The sequence below is a fragment of the Ursus arctos genome, unplaced genomic scaffold (genome assembly GCF_023065955.2).
Source record: "Ursus arctos isolate Adak ecotype North America unplaced genomic scaffold, UrsArc2.0 scaffold_4, whole genome shotgun sequence".
Taxonomy (NCBI): Eukaryota; Metazoa; Chordata; class Mammalia; order Carnivora; family Ursidae; genus Ursus; species Ursus arctos.
In genome coordinates, this window is record NW_026623056.1 from 8,238,930 (window position 1) to 8,261,445 (window position 22,516).

A 22,516-nucleotide genomic window follows, 5' to 3' on the forward strand; every position below is an offset into this window, starting at 1 on the left:
CTAATAGCTAATAAATTTGATTCCAACTGGATCTCCTAATAACAAGTTTATTATTCTTTTTTCCATTTTTCCACTGATGAATCACAAAGCTCCTTGAAGCCTGGAAACGTGATTAAATAACAACAAATGAGGACTGTAGAAAATCAAAGAGGTATCAGTATGGCTGTTAGTAATTTTAAATGCCTTCATAAGGGGGATTAAATCAAGCAGTTTAAGCATTTAAGTAAGAAGGAATAAATGAGAATGACAATAAATGCTGCCTGTGTGATAACTTTTAATATTATATGAGAGAGCATCTATAAGAATGAATTGTCCATTTGAGGTAACTTCTTCAGAGATCATTTTTAGAATTGCATTTACCTTATATTTCCCATTAACAAAAGAAGAATAGTTCCTGAAGTAAATGTTGAAATATTAAATAGTGTTTTAATGGGCGAAGACCAACATTAAAAAAAAAAATTATGTCATGTTAGTCACCATACAGTACATCATTAATTTTTGATGTAGTATTCCATGATTCATTGTTTGCATATAACTGCATATTGCATGCAGTGCTCCATGCAATACGTGCCCTCCTTAATACCCATCACCAGGCTAACCCATCCCCCCACCCTCCCTCCCCCTTGAAACCCTCAGTTTGTTTCCCAGAGCCCGTAGTCTCTCATGGTTTGTCTCCCCCTCTGATTTCCCCCCGTTCAATTTTCCCTTCCTTCTCCTAATGTCCTCCATGCTATTCCTTATGTTCCACATATAAGTGAAACCATATGATAATTTTAAGACCAACATTTTCTTCTGGAAAACGTAATCTCTGCAATTAGAATGTAATTAATAGAAAACTATGATTTGATTTGCAAATCATTAGTTTTGTACATTAGCATTCATTCAGTGAGTACTTTTGAATATATCTACATAGGATATGAATTGGAGGTCAAATTTGACCTGCGGATTTGGTCTATTTGGGCTGTACAGCATTTGAAAAAACATTGGAGTTGGTGGCTCACATTTAAAAATTAGGTGGTTTCATATATAACACTGACTTTCTGGAATTTTTAAATAAAAAGAACCATATGATTTCACCACACTAGTTTGCCTTCTTTCAATGGAACAGTTGGCTGGAGCAGCATAGCAGCTGCCCACTTTGAGTAGGCACTTCTTAGATCACTGTATTTATGTTGTCTTGCTGGCCATCATAGCCATTCGAGACTATGATCCTTGATGTCCTGTGTGTATGATACTCTGAGAGTTACATGATGGATATTTCCAACAATAACATTAGAGGAGATAAATGTCATGCAAGGAATAAAATGATAAACTATGTAAGAAAGGCTAAAAACCTTTTAGTAACTTTGTTTAACCATTACAGAATACTGGATTCCCAAATAGTTATGCTAAGCAGCCGTTTCCTTTTCCATATTTATGAACAGTTGTGCACAGCCTTAACTATAAAACTTTGTGCAAAATCTGAACCTGCCCGTGTGAGAATGTTGGAGAAAGAACAATAATGTGAGGAATGGGAAAGCAAATGATGCAATGTATATCTTTTTCTTTTTTTTTTCTTTTTTCTTTTTTTTCTTTTAATGTTTTTTTTATTATATTATGTTAGTCACCATACAGTATATCCCTGGTTTCCGATGTAAAGTTCGATGATTCATTAGTTGCGTATAACACCCAGTGCACCATGCAATACGTGCCCTCCTTACTACCCATCACCAGTCTATCCCATTCCCCCACCCCCCTCCGCTCTGAGACCCTCAGTTTGTTTCTCATAGTCCATAGTCTCTCATGCTTCATTCCCCCTTCTGATTACCCACCCTTTCTTTATCCCTTTCTTCCCCTACCGATCTTCCTAGTTCTTATGTTCCATAGATGAGAGAAATCATATGATAATTGTCTTTCTCTGCTTGGCTTATTTCACTTAGCATTGTCTCCTCCAGTGTTGTCCATGTTGCAGCAAATGTTGAGAATTCGTTCTTTCTGATAGCTGAGTAATATTCCATTGTATATATGGGCCACAACTTCTTAATCCAGTCATCTGTTGAAGGGCATCTCGGTTCCTTCCATGCTTTGGCTATTGTGGACAATGCTGCTGTGAACATTGGGGTGCATATGGCCCTTCTCTTCACTATGTCTGTATCTTTGGGGTAAACACCCAGTAGTGCAATGGCTGGGTCATAGGGTAGCTCAATTTTTAACTTTTTAAGGGACCTCCACACAGTTTTCCAGAGTGGCTGTACCAACTTGCATTCCCACCAACAATGTAGGAGGGATCCCCTTTCTCCACATCCTCTCCAACAATTGTTGTTTCTTGCCTTGTCAAGTTTTGCCATTCTAACTGGCGTAAGGTGGTATCTCAATGTGATTTTGATTTGAATTTCCCTGATGGCTAATGATTTTGAACATTTTTTCATGTGTCTGTTAGCCATTTGTATGTCTTCATTGGAAAAGTGTCTGTTCATATCTTCTGCCCATTTTATGATTTCTTTATTTGTTTCTCTTGTATTGAGTTTGAGAAGTTCTTTGTAGATCTTGGATACCAGTCTTTTATCTGTAGTGTCATTTGCAAATATATTCTCCCATTCCGTGGGCTGCCTCTTAGTTTTTTTGACTGTTTCCTTGGCTGTGCAGAAGCTTTTTATCTTGATGAAGTCCCACAAGTTCATTTTATCTTTTGTTTCTCTTGCCTTTGGAGATGTGTCATGAAAAAGGTTGCTTTGGCCAATGTCGTAGAGGTTGCTGCCTGTGTTCTCCTCTAGGATTTTGATGGAATCCTGTCTCACATTGAGGTCTTTCATCCATTTGGAGTTTACCTTTGTGTATGGTGTGAGAGAGTGGTCAAGTTTCATTCTTTTGCATGTAGCTGTCCAGTTTTCCCAGCACCATTTATTGAAGAGACTGTCCTTTTCCCACCGGATGTTTTTCCTGCTTTATCAAAGATTAGTTGCCCAAAGAGCCGAGGGTCCATTTCTGGGTTCTCTGTTCTATTCCATTGGTCTATGTGTCTGTTTTTGTGCCAGCACCATGGTGTCTTTGTGATCACAGCTTTGTAGTACAGCTCGAAATCCGGCATTGTGATGCCCCCAGCTTTGTTTTTCCTTTTCAACAGTTCCTTGGCGATTTGGGGCCTTGTCTGGTTCCATACAAATTTAAGGACTATTTGTTCCAGTTCTTTGAAGAATATCCTTGGTATTTTGATCGGGATAGCATTGAAAGTGTAGTTTGCTCTGGGTAGCATGGACATTTTAACTATGTTAATTCTTCCGATCCATGAGCATGGAATATTTTCCCATCTTTTTGTGTCTTCCTCAATGTCTTTCAAGAGTGATTTATAGTTTCTAGAATATAGGTCCTTTACGTCTCTGGTTAAGTTAATTCCAAGGTAACGATGGTTTTTGGTGCTATTGTAAATGGGATGGATTCCCTAATTTCTCTTTCTTCAGTCTCATTATTCGTGTATAGAAATGCAACTGATTTCTGAGCATTGATTGTGTATCCCGCCACATTACTGAATTGCTCTATAACTTCTAATAGTTTGGGCATGGATTCTTTTGGGTTTTCCATATAGAGTATCATGTCATCTGCGAAGAGAGACATTTTGACTTTTTCTTTGCCGATTTGGATGCCTTTTATCCCTTTTTGTTGTCTGATTGCTGTTGCAAGGACTGCTATGTTGAATAATAGTGGCGAGAGTGGGCATCCTTGTCGTGTTCCTGATCTTAAGGGAAAGGCTTCCAGCGTTTCCCCATTGAGAATGATATTTGCTGTAGGCTTTTCATAGATGGCTTTTATGAGATTGAGAAATGTACCCTCTATTCCTACACTCTGAAGGGTCTTAATCAGGAAAGGATGCTGTATTTTGTCAAATGCTTTTTCTGCATCAATTGAGAGGATCATATGGTTCCTGAGTCTTTTCTTGTTGATATGATGTATCACGCTGATCGATTTGCGAATGTTGAACCACGCTTGCATCCCAGGGATGAATCCCACTTGGTCATGATGGATAATCCTTCTAATGTACTGTTGGATTCTATTAGCCCTGATCTTGTTGAGGATTTTGGCGTCCATATTCATTAGGGAAATCTGTCTGTAATTCTCCTTTTTGATGGGGTGTTTGCCTGGTTTGGGGATCAAGGTAATATGGCCTCATAGAATGAGTTTGGTAGCTTTCCTTCTGTTTCTATTTTTTGAAATAGCTTTAGGAGAATAGGTATTATTTCTTCTTTGAATGTTTGGTAGAATTCCCCAGGAAAACCGTCCGGTCCTGGAGTTTTGTTATTTGGAAGGTTGTTTATCACTGACTCAATCTCTTCATAATTAATTGGCCTGTTTAAAAAATCGATTTCTTCCTGTTTCAGTCTTGGTAGTTTATAGGTTTCCAGGAAGGCCTCCATCTCTTCCAGATTGCTTAATTTATTGGCATATAGCTGTTGATAAAAGTTTCTAATAATCCTTCCAATTTCATTGGTGTTGGTCATGACCTCTCCTTTTTCATTCATAATTTTATTAATTTGAGTTCTTTCTCTATTCTTTTGGATAAGGCTTGCCAGCGGTTTGTCAATTTTATTGATTGTCTCAAAGAACCAGCTTCTAGTCCTGTTGATCTGCTCTACTGTACTTCTGGTTTCTAATTCATTGATTTCTGCTCTAATCTTGGTCAACTGCTTCCTCATGAGTGGATTAGGCCTGTCCCTCTGTTGCTGTTCCAGCTTCTTGAGGTGAGAATATAAAAACTGCATTTTAGATTTTTCTATTCTTTTGAGTGAGGCTTGGATGGCTATATATTTTCCCCTTAGGACTGCCTTTGCAGTATCCCATAGGTTTTGGACCGTTGTGTTTTCATTCTCGTTGGTCTCCATAAATTGTTTAAATTGATTTTTGATTTCCTGGTTTATCGAGTCATTCCTGAGCAGGATGGTTCTTAGTCTCCAAGTGTTTGAGTTTCTTCCAAATTTTTCCTTGTGGTTGAGTTCCAATTTCAGAGCGTTGTGGTCTGAGAATATGCAGGGGATAATTTCAGATTTTTGGTATCGGTTGATACCTATTTTGTGTCCCAGAACATGGTCTATTCTTGAGAATGTTCCACGGGCATTAGAATAGAATGAGTATTCTTTGGTTCTGGGGTGTAGTGTTCTATATATATCTATGAGGTCCAACTCGTCGAGTATGGCATTCAAAGCTCTTGTTTCTATGTTGGTTTTCTGCTCCGGTGCTCTGTCTATTGCTGATAGTGGAGTGTTGAGGCCCCCTACTATTAACGTATTTTTATCTATATGTCTCTTTATTCTGGTTAAGAGTTGGCTTGTGTGTCTTGCTGCTACCGTGGTGGGGGCATATGTATTTATAATTGTCATATCCACTTGTTGGATACATCCTTTAAGAATAATATAGTGCCCTTCTGTGTCTCTAACTTTAGTCTTTAGTTTAAAATCCAATCTGTCTGATATGAGAATTGCTACCCCAGCTTTCTTTTGAGGTCCATTGGCGTGAAAGATGGTATTCCATCCCTTTAATTTCAGTCTGACTGTATCTTTAGGTTCAAAATGAGTCTCTTGTAGACAGCAAATGGATGGGTCCTGTCTTTTTATCCAATCTGCAACCCTGTGGCATTTATGGGAGCATTTAGGCCATTAACATTGAGACTGGTTATTGAGAGGTATGATTTTAATGATGCCATGTTGCCAGTAAGGTCTTTGTTTGTATAGATTGTGACTTTCTGTTCTGTATCACTCTTGGGGCCTTTTTACTTTTATAGAACCCCCCATTAATATCTCCTATAGGGCTGGTTTCGTGGTTATGAAATTGGTCAATGACTGGCGATTCTGTAAGGTCTTTATTTCTCCATCTATTCTGAATGACAGCCTTGCTGGATAGAGGATCCTTGGCTGCATGTTTTTCTCTGAAAGAGCTTTAGAAATGCCCCCCTAACCCTTTCTCTCATTCCAGGTCTGTGTAGACAGGTCTGACGTAATTCTGATACCTTTGCCTTGATACGTGAGAAATTTCTTTGCCCTGGCAGCTTTCATACTGGATCCTTGGATCTAATATTTGCGAATTGCAGTATGACGTGACGTGGCCTAGGTTTGTTATGGTTGAGCTTGGGAGGGGTCCTGTCTGCCTCTTGGACACGAATGTTTGTTAGTTACCCTTGCTAGATTAGGGAAATTTTCAGCTACAATTTGTTCAAATATCTCTTCTAGACCTCTGTTTTTCTTCACCCCCTTGGGGATGCCGATGATTCTGATATTGGAACGTTTCATTGAGTCAGTAATCTCCCGTAACCTAGTTCCTGTGTGTGGATTTTTTTGAGTCCAGATTCTGTTTTAGTTTTTTCTTCTACTAACCCATCCTCCAATTCGCCCATTCGTTCTTCTGCTTCATTCACCCTGTCCGTCAGAGCCTCTAGTTCTGACTGCATTTGGCTCATAGAATTTTTAATTTCTGCCAGATTCGCTCTCATTTCCGCCCTTAGAGATTCTTTATTCTCATTAACATTTTCGTTAATACTTTTTTCAAGTCTACACATCACCTTGACCATTGTTACTCTGAATTCCATTTCTGAAATTTGGTTATATCCATATCCATTAGTTCTGTGGCAGAGGCCACAGACTCATTGTCTTGTCTTTGCTGGGGTTGGGGACTTCTCCTCCTCGTCATTCTGATGAGGAGAGGTGCAGGGTTGTCCAGAGCCCAAATTATTGACCAGGACCCAGGCCGTGCGCCCTTGTTTTATAGGGATCTTAGGGATGTGGGCTTCTTGATTTTTCAGCTTGCCTTCTGTGGGAGGGGCCTGCCTCTCAGATACTCAGGCAACCTGTTTGGGTAGAGTGTCCATGTACCCTTCGAGGGGGGATGGGGATGGGCACACTGTGAGCCGGTATTTCCAGGCTTTTGTTCTCTGGCGGCTTTCCCTGGCGGTTTGCTCTGCCTCTTCTGAGGTTCAGAGCAGCAGTGGCTGAATCTCAGCCTCTCTCTCAGAACAGAGGGATTGCGGACCGTTCTCCAGTGATGTTCTGGCCACTTTAACTCTGTTTCTGTTGGTGCTGCTCAACCCTGCAGCATCCCAGGGTGTGCGCCCCACACCCGGCGTCCCAGCCCTCACTTCCAGGGCCGGTTTGTGTCTGTCCTTTGTGTTTCTAATACCGCCAGCCTCCAGTCGCCCTGCGCGCTCCCAGAGCTCCCGGTCTCAGTTTGTTTCCAGTTAGCACACTGGAGTTCCTTCTGTGAGGAGTCTGGTGGCGTGCGCTCCCCAGCTCATGGTCTCAGTCTGTTCTCTTGAGGGTACCGTCCTCGAGTCCGCCCGCTCCCCCGTGCTGGTGGCTACTGCTTCCCAGCGCCCGAACGCGGTGGCTCCCTCCCCCTTCCGTTTATCTTCCGATATCTGTGCGAGGTTTCACGGCTCCCCGCTTCGTACCTCAATACTCAGCGCTGGAGATGTTCATTTGTAGAGACCCAGTTGTATCTTCCTGCGTCTCAGGCTGATTCCGTGGATGTTCAGGCTGGTCTGTTACCTATCCAGCTCGACTCAGGGGACCGGCTGAAAAAGGGGTCCCCTACTCCTCTGCCATCTTAACTCCAACCAAGATTTTATTTATTTATTTGACAGAGAGAGAGAGAGCATAAGCAGGGGGAGTGGCAGAGGGAGAGGGAGAGGGAGAAGCAGGCTCCCTGCTGAGCCCAATGTGGGGCTCAATCCCAGAACCCTGAGATCATAACCTGAGCTGAGGGCAGATGTTTAACCGATTGAGCCACCCAGGTGCCCCAACATGGAAATCTTTTGTGGTAGAAATTATACCATCAAAATACTGAGAAAAATGATCCATGTTATGGGAGAAAATGTTTTCAAATTATATACCCAATATGGGACTGGTATCCAGAATATATAAATAATTCCTTTGACTCAGTACTAAAAAAGACAAATAACCCAATTAAAAATAGGCGAAGAATCTGATAGACATTTCACCAAAGAGGATATTCAAGTGGCAAATAAGCATATGAAAAGATGCTTGACATCATTACGCATTAGGAAAGTGCAATTCAGAATCAAATAACATACCACTTTATACCCACTAGAATGACTAAAAAGTCAGATAAACAGAATGTGTTGGTGAGGTTGTAGAGAAATTGGAATCCTTGTAGGTTGATGAGGGGAATGCCAATGGGTGCAGCTGTTTTGGAAAACGGTTTGGCATTTCCTTCAATTATTCAATATAATCTTTCCATATGACCTGGAAATTCTGCTAGCTGTATAACTAAGCGAAATGAAAACATGTCCATCTGCACAAAGACTTGTACACGAATGTTCATAACAGCATTATTCATAACAGCCTAAAAGTAAAAACAACCCAGTTGTTCATCAGTTGATGATGGGTTAATAAAATCTTGTGTATACGTTAGAATATTATTTGGCATTAAAAGTGGATGAAGTATTGATCTACTCTACTACATGGATGAACCTTGAAAACATTATAGTAAGTCAAGGAAGCCAGTCACAAAAGACCACATACTGTGTGATTTCATCTGTATGAAATGTCCAGAATTAGTAAATCTCTGTAAAGACACAGAGCAGATTATTGGTTTACTAGGGCTGAGAGAGGGGGAAAATGTGATGAAAATGAGTATGCACTCTTTTGAGAAGAATGGAAATGTTCTAAAATGTTGTGATTGTTGTACAACTCTGTGAATATACTAAAATCCTGTGAATATACTAAAATCGTATACTTCAAGTGGGTGAATTTTATTTTATGTGAATTATATCTTGATGATCTTTTAAAAAAAATTCAAGAATCCTTGGTTTTAAGTTTGGAGGAAAGGGGCAGTCTATAATTTTGAAGACATGTGGAGAGTATAGAGGAGGAAAGCTTAGACGAATTGAAAATAATTGAATGAATTAAAAAAGTAAGGAGGGGAATGTTAGCTTCTATCCCACAGGTGGGAAGAGCCTTTCTCTGCAGAGAAAACACCCTTGAGAACCTTTTTTTGAGTATCTCAGTGAGTAACGTGGGAGTTGGGTTTTTATTTCATGATTAGTAAAATAAACTGGCCAGTTAATCTCTTCATACTTTAGACCCATGCTTATAAAATAGTTAGTGCCACCTCCAATTTTTTTTTCCACCTCCAATCTTAATTAAAATTTGAGATGGGATTTGCATGATGAAGTGAAAAGGAGAGATATGTACTTTAAAAGTATTTTATTGGTATGTAAAGTACGTATATTTTCCAGGGCTATTGTCAGCAAGAATGAGTAAACCATCTCTGAGAGCACTTAGCCATAAGAAGTGAATCAACCATATAAGAACATTGAGACACTATCTTGTAAGAAATTACTTGTAGAATGGGGTATTGCTTAAATGGAAGAATTATTTTATCAATGTTGTGTGATTGGTATACTCTCAGAAAGTACATTAAGAACATCTGATCGCCATAACCTGCATTAATATTGCTGGTGTTCTTTTTTCAACACTGTATCATTATTTTTCATCATTCTATCAATTACTGAATCTTATAACTGTAGACGATGATTATATAGCCATCTGCCCCATGCTCTATTATGCCCAAAGTACCTTTTGACTATCCAACAGTAGTAGTCTGAGCAAAATTTGTAAATCTTAGAAGCTTCAGGTAGTCAAAGCACACTCCTAGACTTAAGCTGTTCATTAACATAGTTATTTAAAAAAAATGCAGACATGCATTTTATACTCTTAAATGTTTCATATTAGTGGTACTCTTTAAATAATTTATCATCATCATTGTCAACTATTGGATAATGACAGTTGTTTTTCGATGTCACCTCACTTGTTCTCCAACATGTCAATAGGATTGTCCTAACATATCCTATAGTCTTGTGTTGTAATAGTCCATGATTATTTCTCAAAGGGAATGTTTATATGAGTCATTGTCTTTCAACACATTTTCCAAAACTTTTGATCATTATACTCTGTATCAAATTTATAAAAGCACTTTTATCAAGAGAAATGAATTTTCCTTTTCATATATATATTTATATATTAAGATTGATTTATTTATTTTAGAGAGAGAGCATGGGCGGGAGATAGGGTCAGAGGGAGAAGGAAAGAGAATCTCAAGCAGACTCCGTGCTGAGCATGGAGCCCATCGTGGGGCTTGATCTTACTACCCTGAGATCAGGACCTGAGATGAAACCAGGAGTAAGGGGCTTAACTGACTGTGCTACCCAGGCGTCCCAATGAACTCTTTTTCAAATGCATGTTTCTTCTGTGTCAAGAAAGACCATTTCATTGTCTTGATTCTGTTGTCACTTGGTGTATTTTAAATATAGATATTATTAAAATTTTTAAAATTTACTAGTTCAGAATACCTGGATACCATTTAGTAAATGAACAATTAGATGCTTTGAATTTTATCATAGAATCTAAGAGCATCCAACGGAATTTTCATACATTAACATATAATTTAAGTCCTATAACCTATTGTGATAAGTTCTAATTTTCTAGGACTAATTTTCAAGAAAATGAAGACTGCTGGAATATTCAAACTTGATGAAAATAATTTTGGAGTAGCATGAGGCATGAGGGATACTGACCATAGGTATTTTTGTGTGCTGAAAGCAACATTCGTGTGCATTCACAAATCCAAAAGCAGTCTGTCCTCAGAGAATGGATGAAATTTGTCTAAGAAGTCTGGAAGGTTCATGGTTTTCAGCTGTGCAAACATTTCCAAACTCAACTGAATTTACATTAATCTCTTCATTTAAATAAGTGTTCTTGTGTTATTTCTAGGCCACCTTCGACAGTGCCAGTTGTGGCAAAATAAGACACGGTAGAATCAGTCTTTGGGCTTGTGGAGTGGCAGAGGGATTCAGTCCAACCACTTCCTTTTCCAGGTGAAGAATTGAAGTATGCATTATTTAAGTACTAAATACAGGGCAAATTCAATGGTTAATGGCTCAGCCAGGACTAAAATCAGTCCATTTGTTCTTCTTTCCACTTTGCTGTAACAATTGAGTTTCAAAAGCATAGTTAGACACCTTGGGGACTTTTAAAAAATATAACGTTTTAAAGGTAATAGAAAATATTCTGAAAAATATGGCTCATTATTTAGAAACATTCTGAAAAGACTAAAAAGCATAACTATAACACAACTTTTTATATGTGTGAGGATAGATGTTATGGGCTGAATTGTGTCCCCGCCGCCCCCCCCCCCCAAATCATGTTGTAGTTCTAACCGCCAGTACCACAGAACATATCCTTTTTGGTGTAGCATCTTTACAGAGGTGATTAGATTAAAATGGGGTCATTAGGGTGGGCCCTAATCCAATATCACTGGCATCCTTATAAATTTGGACGTAGACATAGAAGAAAGACCATGTGAAGACACAAAGAGAAGATAGCTATCTGTCAGCCAAGGAGAGAGGCTTTAGATAACTGTAAAGTTAAAATAAAATTCTTGTAATTGTTTTCAACAAATGCCTTTGGGAAAAAGGCTTTTCCCACTGGGTGAGATCTGATTTAGGTCAAATACAGAGAAGCTTGAAGTGGGTCTTCTAGGAACCACAAAATAGGTCATATCATGACATTTCTCTGGGAATGACAGTTTGAAGATGCTCCAGACCCATGCTGCTTTATTTAGAGGTGGTCTGTCTTCTGGTATTCACCACAAATGCAGGCTCTGGGTTTTCAACTAATGGAGGAAAGGAGTAGGGCAAATTCAGATCCCACAAGGATCACTGTTTTTACTGAAATCAGTTATTTTTCTTGAATAAACACTCCCCAGAATGCTTAAAGCTTTTGGTTAAGCCTTTGGTTTCCTGAGTTTTGAAAAAGTTGATTCTAACAATTTTGCCAGCTTTCTTGTTGGTTATGTAAGAGAGAATTTTTGGAGGTTCTCACTCCGATTTTCACTGATGTTACTCCATTTCATGAATTTTGTGTAACATGTATTTATGATTTATGATTTTTTAATGTAGCATGTTTCCTTGTTATTCCTCCATTTTCCTATGGGGGAGTTAGAAGTGTGCATATTTGGGGATTCTCTATATCTTCTTGGTACTGATTTTTAATTCATTCTCATTATGTTCAGGTAATATATTTAACTTCAGTCTGTATGTTTCATAAAATATTGTTTTAAATGTGCAGATAGAAATATTGACAAGATGTGCTTAATTAGAAAGCAAATAATTGACTTCAAGTGAAGGGAGACAGGTAAGGTTTTTTGCAGCCTTTGACTAAGCCATGAAGGTGGGGTAGCTTCTATGCCAGATGGAAAACATGAGCCTGTAGGAGATGTTATGGGTTGCTGCACACGAGAATGGAAAGGACACCAAGTTTTAATTACCAAAAGCTTTATATTTTAAGGTAAAAATCTGAGTTTACTTGAATGCAGTAGGAAGCCACTAATAGGTTTCAAGCAAGAGTGAGAAATGATTAAATTTACTTTTTAGAAAACAAATTCTCATGTCATATGAAGGAAAAACTAGAATGGGAACAATTAAAGGTAGGGAGAGCTGTGAGTTCTGGCTCAAGCTGATGAAGGCCTATAAGAAGGCAATGACAGTAGGAACAAGGACGTTGAGAATTTGAGGTGTTTATGAGATATATTTGGGTAACCTTATTCAGTAGGTGTTTTAGGTAAGGGAGAGGAAAGTTTAGTAAACTTTTTGGATTGGGGACTAGATAAATTATTTTGCTTCTAATCACAATAGTTAATTAGGGAAAGAAGCAGGTTTTGCAGAGGAAAACACTTTATTTAGATTTGAGATGGTGAATTTACTTTGTACAAACTCATGTTTAGTCCAGTGGCAGCTTACCCAAGTCAGCAGTATGTTATTAGACCCCAAAGACCACTGTTAAACCATCTAAAACCAGCTAAAAGTGAATCTAATGGTGTTATTAATTTGATGAGAGATTCTTATTAATTAGCCAAAATATCTTACTAGAGAGATATCATATATATCAGTAATGATTTCATTATATATATATATATGTATAATATATACATATTTTATATATATGTATAACAGCAACACTGAGAGAAAGTCTTATTAATTTATTGAACTTGTAAAACCCTGACATCTACTTTTAAATTGAGAGCTATTTTGGAATAACTGAAAGATTGATCAGTATATATGGAGTTTCTTAAGGAAAGCTAGCTTAAAAAAATAGTCTTATTCATAAGAGAGGCGATTCTTGAGCAAGTATTTTTCCTCGTTTGGGAATGGTCAGGGTGACCATTTGTTAGATAGTTTTACACATCAGTTCAGTTCAACAAACATTTGCTGAGCATCAACTATACACAAGACAGTGTAAGTTACCGTACAGCTTTGTCCTTGAACACTTATATTCTCAAAACCTTTTTGTATTTTCTAATTTCTTCCTTGAGTGTTCTGGCAGACTATATTCAGTTTCTGAGATGCCAGTAGGGCATGAGCTACTTGTGTCAGATATTGATTCACTTGCAAGGGCTGCCAGAACACAGATATCACACAGGTTATGTTTGGCACTTTGACAGGAAGGACAGTATAAATGGACTCATGGAGAGTTTATTGAGTGATTACACAGGGGATATTGAATATTTTAGAAAATCTGGGATTAGGGTTCGCAGCTGTCTTTTTCTGCTGCAGTTAAGATTTTTAATACTTATAAGAAACAACTTGGTGTGATAGCAAAAACAAATAGCTGGGACTCAAGAGATCCTGTCTCCAATTTAGTACTTGTGAGCTGTGATTCAATTTCAATAGAACTGTTTCCCCATTCTTTAAATGAAATGATTGAACTAGATATAAGTGTTCTTCTGCACGTATACACAAAACTTTGCATATAATTTCAAGAAGTTCATAGAATCACTGAAGTGTAACCATGACCTACAGATTTGTGGGCACAGTTACTCTGTGACCTCTTCGAGCCTTTCCAGCTCTGATATTTTCTGATTGTATGATATTTGTGCTCTTGAACTCGAGTGATGCTTTCTTTTGGTTCAGCAGCTGTTGGCAGGAAGAGGCGGCACCTCTGGCTCTTTTAAGGTGGCTAATGAATAGTCAGCAGGCAAGCTGTGTTGATTTGTTCCATAACCTCATTAGATATCCCTCAGTATTTCTCAGCTCAGTCTCTGTACATACTGTCTCTACTACCTGAAATTTTCTCATTTGATATACTATAAAAATATTGGACACTGTTGAAGCACTAAATATGCCAAGGAGAAAATGTAACTTCCATTAGCACTTTGGCTTTCTCGGTGTTGACATTAGATGTTGATAACATTTGACTCATTTCTTGGCTATTTGCATCATCATAAAACTGTAAAGATTTATTTTTCCTTTGCCTAGATTGTGGAACAGAGAATTCTCTCTTAATGTTAAAGGTATATATTCATTGATGCCAGCTTATATTGTGTGTGTGCATTATGTGTGTGTGTGTATGTGTGTGTGTGTGTGAGCACATACATACGGGTGTGTATATATATCCCAACACATGTACATCTTAAAATTGGGTAAAGGAAAGGATTATTTGGCCATCTACATATTTAGTTGGGATCTGTACAATATTCAAGGTTGGAATTATTAATCTTTTAAATGTCCTCGTTAAAACAGTGTTAAATTCTAGTTTTCATCTCAGCTTATTCCTATCATTGACCTTGATGAGATCAGCTACAGTTCTGTTATTTTGATGGATACTGCAATAATAGAATAATTAAATTACATGGAATCCAAGTTGTGTTAGAATACTTCCATTACTATTCTTCTTTATCCTCATAAAGTTCCAATTCTTGTAGAACTCCTCAAGGGCTATAATACTGTAAAAAGTTAACCATGAGTCTATTGGTAGTAAGATTTAGACTGAATATGTTCTTTAATGAATTAATTCACCCTAAGTAATCAAAATAACAAGACCAGCATACAGACGCATTCTCTGTCCTAGCCCCATTGTTTACCTGTTCTATTACTTGCTCATGAATAAAACACTGCATTATTTATTAAAGCTATTTATAAAAACCTATACTTTTAGATTCTTATCTAGAGTCTTTTCTTAACATTTTATCGTTTTGCCAAAATATTTTTAATATTTTGAAAGATGATATGCACACAGATAATACCTTTTAGAATCATTCCTTCTCTTTACTTTTAAAGGGGTGTATCATAAGCATATATTCACCTTATATTTATATTGAAGTCTGTCCAGTCCTGGAACATGGGTCAATAGGTCCTAAAAGGAAGAGATTTTTCTTTGTAACTGAACATTTTATTTTATTTTTATCATGTTATTTTATTTTATTTTTTAAAGATTTTATTTATTTGATAGAGAGAGCATGAGCAGGGGGAGCTGCAGGCAGAGGGAGAGGGAGAAGCAGGCTCCCCACTGAACAGGGAGCCTGATGTGGGGCTCCATCCCATATGACCTGAGCGGAAGGCAGATGCTTAACCGACTGAGCCATCCAGGTGCCCCTATCTTGTTATTTTAATGTTACTATTTATATGTAGTTTAGAAGTTTCTTCCTTTGGAAAGCTTTTCTTCCCCTAGCCTGCATTGTTTCTTGCCTGCAACTCGTTAGCTGTGCCTCCTCCTTGGTCACAGTATGCTTTAAACACACCTCTGCATATCTTTATTATTGTACCTGCCACATCTTTTGAACATCAGCTTCAAAAATGCCTGTCTTCCCCATGAGACCATGACTTCCTTGATGGTGGGAACTCATTTTTATTTATCTTGTTATCTTATTACCTGGCACAGGCTGTAACATTAAATAAGTACTTTTCGAATGAATAAATAATATTTCCATTCCTTGGTGATTGCTTGTGATGATTATGAAAATTAGAGAACTTTGACTAAAATAAGTGACAATATATTGAATTCTAACATTTTTCAGTGCTAGAGTCTTTTATGTCAAAAAAAGATGAACCTGGCAAATAGTATCTTTGGAATGAAAATGAACATTACAAAGAAAAAAAGATTTATTTATTTGAGAGAGTGCGTGAGCAGGGGTAGGGGCAGAGAGAGAACCCTCAAGCAGACCCCTGCTTAGTGCGGAGCCTGACTTGGGGCTCAATCCTGGGACCCCAGGATCATGACCTGAGCTGAATCAAGAGTCAGCCATCCAAAAGACTGAGTCACTCAGATGCCCGAAAATGAACATTTTCAATGTACATGTGTTTAGTGGTTCAAGTGAAAATCACTGAATCCTAACATTTTAGAGGCCTTCTTTCTTTTTTATCTTTTAGAGCTTTATTGAGGCATAATTGACATACCGTAAGGTATATATCAAGTATGAAGTTTGTAAAGTTTTGACATGTGAATATACCAGCAGAATCATCACTACATTATAGTGAACATATCCATTAGGCCCAAAAGTTTCCCCATGCCTGTTTGTAATTCCTCCCTCCCGCCCCTGCCCCTGCCTTTATTTCCTGGGAAAGAATTGATCTCCTTTCTGTTTTATATATTAGTTTTCATTTTCTATAATTTTATGTAAATAGGTCATGTGGTATGTGCTGTTTTTGCTTCTTTAAGCATAGTTTAAGGATTCATTTGTATTGTGTGTATTAATAGTTTATTTTCTTCTTTGGCGAGCAACATTCCTTTATATGAACGTGCTACAATTTATTTCCCTGTTGATAAACATTTGGGATCTTATAGTTTTTGGCTCTTTATAAATAAAGCTGCTATGAACGTTGATATACAAGAGTATATCTGGACTTATGCCTTCATTTCTCTTGGGGAAATATCTAGGAGTGGAATGGCTAGACTGTATGGTAGGTATATGTATAACTTTTTAAGAAACTGCCAAACCATTTTCCAAAGTGATTGTGTCATTTACATTCCAGTCATTAGTGCATGAGATTTTCAGGTCTTCCACTTTGTGTAGACAGGCTTTTTAATTTTAGCCATTTTGGTAGAAGTATAATGGTGTATCTTTGTGGTTTGAATGTGCATTTCTCTTATGACTAATGATGTTAAGTATCTTTTCATTTGATTATTGCTTTCTATATATATTTATTGATGATGTGCTTGTCTTAATCGTTTGCCAAATTTTCGATTGTTTTTTTTGTTGAGTTGTGAGAGTTATTTACATGTTCTAGATACAAATTCTTTATCATATAGGTGACATGAAAATATATTTTCCTAGTCTGTGGCTTCTCTTTTCATTTACAGTGCCTTTTGAATAGAAGTTTTAAATTTTGATGAAATCCAGTTTGTCATTTTGTTCTTTTACAGATTATGCTTTTGCAGTATCATACTAAGAAATCTTTGTCTACACCAAGCTTACAGAGCTTTTCTTTTATGCATTATTCTAAAAGTTAAAATTTTTTAGAATTTAGGTCTGTCATCCATTATGAGTAATTCTTATATATGGATTAAAGCATGGATCAACTGTCCTTTCTTTTTCTTTTGTTTGCATAATGATTTTCAGTTGTTCCAGCATCAGGTTTTTTTTTTTTTATTTCAATGTTTTATTTAAATTCAAGTTAGTTAACATATATGGTAAATTGGTTTCAGGTTCAGAATTTAGTGATTCATCTCTTACATACAACACCCACTGTACATCACAACAATTCAGCATCAGTTGTTAAAAACTGAATTGCCTTTTTTCCTTTGTAAAAAATCAGTTGTCCATACATGTGTGTGTCTCTTTTGGAATATCTGTTTTGTTCCATTGATCTATTTGCCTATCTCTGTCTGAGCCAGCCCTACAACTTTGTTCTTTTTCGAAGTCGTTTTGCTTATTCTAGGCCCTTTGCATTTCTACATGATTTTTAGAATCAGCTTTCAATTTAATGCAAAAATCAGGATAGGATTTTGTTTGGGATATGTTGAATCATATCAGTTTGGGGAGAATTGACATCTTAACACTATTGTGTTTTCTGACCTATGGACAAGGTATGCCTCTCTGTTTACAGATATCTTCTTTAATTTCTGCAATATTTTAAGTTTTTATTTCACAAGTCATACTTTTTTGTCATATTTTTTTCTAAATATTTCATATTTTTATGTGTTTTAAGGTTTTTTTTTCTAAATTTGAATTTCTGATTCATTTTTAGTTTATAGAAATACTGTTGATTTATATGTATTGTATGTTGATCTTGGATCTTACAACCTTGCTATTAAACTCATTTCTAGTATTTTTTTGTTGCTGCAGATTCCATTGGATTATCTATATAGATTATTATGTCCTATAAGATTATTTGCAAAGGCAGTGTTAGTTCTTCCTTTCCAAACTGAATGCTTTTTATTATTTTAAACTCCCCATCCCCCTCAACACACACACACACACACACACACACACACACACACACGCACACAGGTGCTCTTGCTAAAATCTTTAGAGTAATGTTGTATAAAAGTGGTGACAAACATCTTTATGTTTTTTGTGATCTTAGGAAGAAAATGTTCATTCTTTCACCATTAAGTATGCTGTTAAATGGAGGTTTTTTGGAAAATGCCAGAACTTCTCTTCTATTCCTAGTGTGCTAAGAATTTTTAGCATGAATGGATAAGGGATTTTGTCATGTGATTTTTCTGCATCCATTGAAATGATCATGTTTTTCTTTTTTCAGTCTGGAATATTGTGAATTATATTAATTACTGTTTAAATGTTAAGCCAACATTGGATTTCTGGAATAAATGAATAAACCCCATTTGATCATTATATATCATTGGATTCTTTGGGCCTAAATTTTGTTTTAAATTTTTGCATTTATTTACCTGAGGCATATTGGCCTCAACTATCTTTTAGGGTAATGATAGCCTTATAGAGTGAGTTGGGACATAATCCTCCTCCTCACTTTTCTGGAAGATTTTGTTTTGGTGTTGAGATTATTTCTTCCTTAGGTATTTAGGAGACTTTTCTTTATTTTATTTTTTTTTTTTTTAAAGATTTTATTTATTTATTTGACAGAGACAGAGACAGCCAGCGAGAGAGGGAACACAAGCAGAGGGAGTGGGAGAGGAAGAAGCAGGCTCATAGCAGAGGAGCCTGATGTGGGGCTCGATCCCAGAACGCCGGGATCACGCCCTGAGCCGAAGGCAGACGCTTAACCGCTGTGCCACCCAGGCGCCCCATTTAGGAGACTTTTCTAATAAAGCTATCTGGGTCTGGATTTTTACTTGTGGGTAGGTGTTAGCTACAAATTTAATTTCTCTAAAAGTTACAGGGGTTTAAATGGCTATTATTTCTTCTTCTTCTTCTTCTTCTTCTTCCTCTTCCTCTTCCTCTTCCTCTTCCTCTTCCTCTTCCTTGATCTTCCTCTTTTTTTAGAGAGGGCAAGATGGGGTTGGGGGTTGGGCAGAGGGAGAGAGAGAATTTTAAGCAGACTCCATGCCCAGCATGGAGCCTGACATGGGGCTTGATTTTACAATCCTGAGACCATTACCTGAGCTGAAGTCAAGAATTGGATGCTTAGGGGCGCCTGGGTGGCACAGCAGTTAAGCATCTGCCTTCGGCTCAGGGCGTGATCCTGGCGTTGTGGGATCGAGCCCCACATCAGGCTCCTCCGCTATGAGCCTGCTTCTTCCTCTCCCACTCCCCCTGCTTGTGTTCCCTCTCTCGCTAGCTGTCTCTCTGTCAAATAAATAAATAAAAAATCTTAAAAAAAAAAAAAAAAAAGAATTGGATGCTTAACCAACTGAGCTAACCCCGGGGCCCGTAAACAGCTATTTCTTCTTGAATGAATTTTGACAGTTTGAGACTATTTTTTTTCTGTTTGATCTAAGTTGTAGGATTTATTGCCATAAAGTTTTCCATGATATTCTCTTAATTAATAACTGTAGCATTTGGAGTGATGCCGTGTCTCTGATGCTTGATAGTGAAAGTTTGTGTCTTCTCTCTTTTTTCCCCAGTCTGTTTTTTTTCTTGATTATTTCAAAGAATCAGCTTTTTTTTTTTTTTTTTAAGATTTTATTTATTTGTTTAACAGAGAGATACAGAGCACAAGTACGCAGAGTGGCATGCAGAGGGAGAGGGAGAAGCAGGCTCTCCACTGAACAAGGAGCCTGATGTGGGGCTTGATCCCAGAACCCTGGGATCATGACCTGAACTGAAGGCAGCTGCTTAACTGACTGAGCCACCCAGGTGCCCCAAAGAATCAGTTTATGATTTCATTGAATTCTTCTGTTGTTTTCTATTTCATTGATTTCTACTGTATTCTTTATTCTTTCATTTCTTTTACTTAATTTAGTTTTAATTTCCTCTTTTTTAAGGAGTTATTACATTTTTAAATCAAAGATTATTACGATAGGACAGATATTTTGTAATCATGTTGAGTTTAATTAGTTAATTTGGTTTAGTTTTATATTACAGCTTAAGAAGAAAATCAGAGAAGCTTAAGAGAAAGTTACTTGTTTCACCTCTGGAGCAGTGTAGGAGATCTTAATGCATGCTCAGTGTTTTCCTCTCCATTTATTTTCCATACCATCTTGAAAGTAGCTGTTAACTGAAATGCTCTGATTTGCAAAGTATATATGCTGTTAATTTCAAGTTTATCATGCTTAAAGAGCATTGGTCTAAATTAATATTTATTATTTTTTGTTATAAAAATGTAATACTTTTAATTTATGTCAAATTTACATTCTGGCAATTCTTTTTTCTTTTCTTTTCTTTTTTTTTTTTTTTTGAGTTTTTAATAAAGTTGTTTTCTAAAAATCCCTCCTACAAATGTCCTCTTTAAAAATGAAGAGAAACAAAGACAAAAACTTATCTTAATACAGTTGGTTTAAAATCAGCCAAATTCAGGTTTTAAGGATTTAAAGTCAACCAAAAGTTCTGCACTTAGTAGTAGCAGCTAATCTTGTCTTTTCCCAGAGATAGAGTCAGTGAAGACAGCTGTTGAGAGAGATGGATGAAGATTATAGGCCACTACATTGTAGAGCATATACTGATTCTCCCCTGAGTAAGGCACCTCTTTGGTAGCCATTTGCTAGGCAATGATAGCAAAAAAATAGATGTCAGCTCTGGGCATTATGGTCTCTCAGGAGCTCTGGGGTTGGATGGATGTATGTGCTGTCTAGATGGTAAGGAGTCTTGGAAGCACAGCAGATCTTCTAGCTTCTCGACGTAACCAGTCATCAATTTTGCAGGCATCTTGCTCATTAATCAAAATGTTTGCCAGCTTCAGGTCCAAGTGTACAATGCTTTATGAGTGAAGGAAAAGCAGGCCATTCACACAGCTAGGGAATACTTATTTCCCTAGGTGTATGAAAGTATACACTTTCCCAAATTTAGTTGTTCTCTGGCATAGGAGTGAGACCTCCTTTCTCCTCCTCAGGACAGCTGATAGCACCATATGTGACTTGGTGTCAAGTGACATTGCCACCAAACTCCATGATTATGGTGTAAATACCATTAACACCCTCAGGTCTGTGTTTGCTGGCAGTCACAATCCTTATGATATTGTCATGTCAGAGCCTTGCTGTGTGTGGCTCAGCCCAGAAATTCCACTGGGATGCCAGTGAGTTTGTTTTTAAACATTTTTTTTTGATATGTATAGGCAGAAGAGTCTAGGAAACAGACTGAGAAAAACTGGTTAGAGAGGTAAGTGGAGAAAGAAGGGATAATGTTATTCTAAAACCAGGAGAGAGCTGTTGAAGAGGTGGGACTGACCAGGAGCATTACATACCGTAGGGAGGTCAAGTAAGAGAATGAAAACCTGACTTTTAAATTTAGAAACTTAGAAGTCATTTAAATGATCTTAGCAAGAATAATTTCAATAGTGTGGTTGAAGTAGCAGCAAATTGCAAAAGGTTGGGGGATGCAAAAGGGGATGTGGGGACAGGAAGCATAAGCAACTCTTACAGGAAGGGTACTTAGGAAGGGAAGAAGTAAGCATAAGTCAAAGGTAGGATTTTTATTATGGTGGGAGAAATGTGAACATATTTATAGGGTGATGAAAGAAGGATCCAGTTGAGAGGAAGTTGATGATACGTGAAAGAAAAGATCATTGAGAAGATGAAGACCTTGAGTGATTGAGAGCAAATAGGATTTAAAGAACAGATAGAGGGACAAGCCTAAGGTGGAAGTTTCTTCCTTTGGGGCATTAGGAAAAGATGGCACAGTTATAGATAAATATATCTCTGGGGAAAGGAGAGTGAGAAAGATTCTTCTTGATGGAACTGTGAGGAACTATCTGCTGAAGGAGAAGAGGTTAGGGATAGGATATGATGCCTGGAGAGTATAATGGACATTAGGGACTATCACTGAAGGCAGTGGGAAAGGTGGCCTAACCAAAGGGTAGCTCAGTGGCCCGGGGAGCTCAGCTGAGGTGAGAGGCAGTGTATTTTTAGCATGATGTTCTACATTAGTCTTCAGGAATCTGGGCACAGGAGCATAGGGGGCAAATGATAGGTCTGAGAAAGGTCTTCAGTTAACAGGGCTGGAGCAGAGGGAATGGATTCTGACAAGAATTTTGTTGAAATGATGTGCCATAAAGTCTAGGTTGGATCATAAGGAATTTAGACAGGGACATGGCAGGGCTGGGGGTGTGTGTGGGGGTGATGACCTGCAAGAAAGTAGAGGTGGTCAGAGCATAAGAAACTTCAGTGAGTTTCAGGATCAAATGTAT

General features: G+C 37.6%; 1 protein-coding gene and 1 pseudogene across 2 annotated transcripts in view; one reads left to right on the plus strand and one right to left on the minus strand.

The window, feature by feature from the left end:
- Nucleotides 1-22,516, plus strand: part of NAALADL2 (N-acetylated alpha-linked acidic dipeptidase like 2) — a 1,320,052-nt gene that overhangs the window by 42,592 nt on the left and 1,254,944 nt on the right. The gene's annotated exons all lie outside the window — the stretch shown is intronic.
- LOC113245369 (proto-oncogene serine/threonine-protein kinase mos-like) overlaps nucleotides 20,709-22,516 on the minus strand; it is a 39,082-nt pseudogene continuing 37,274 nt past the window's right edge.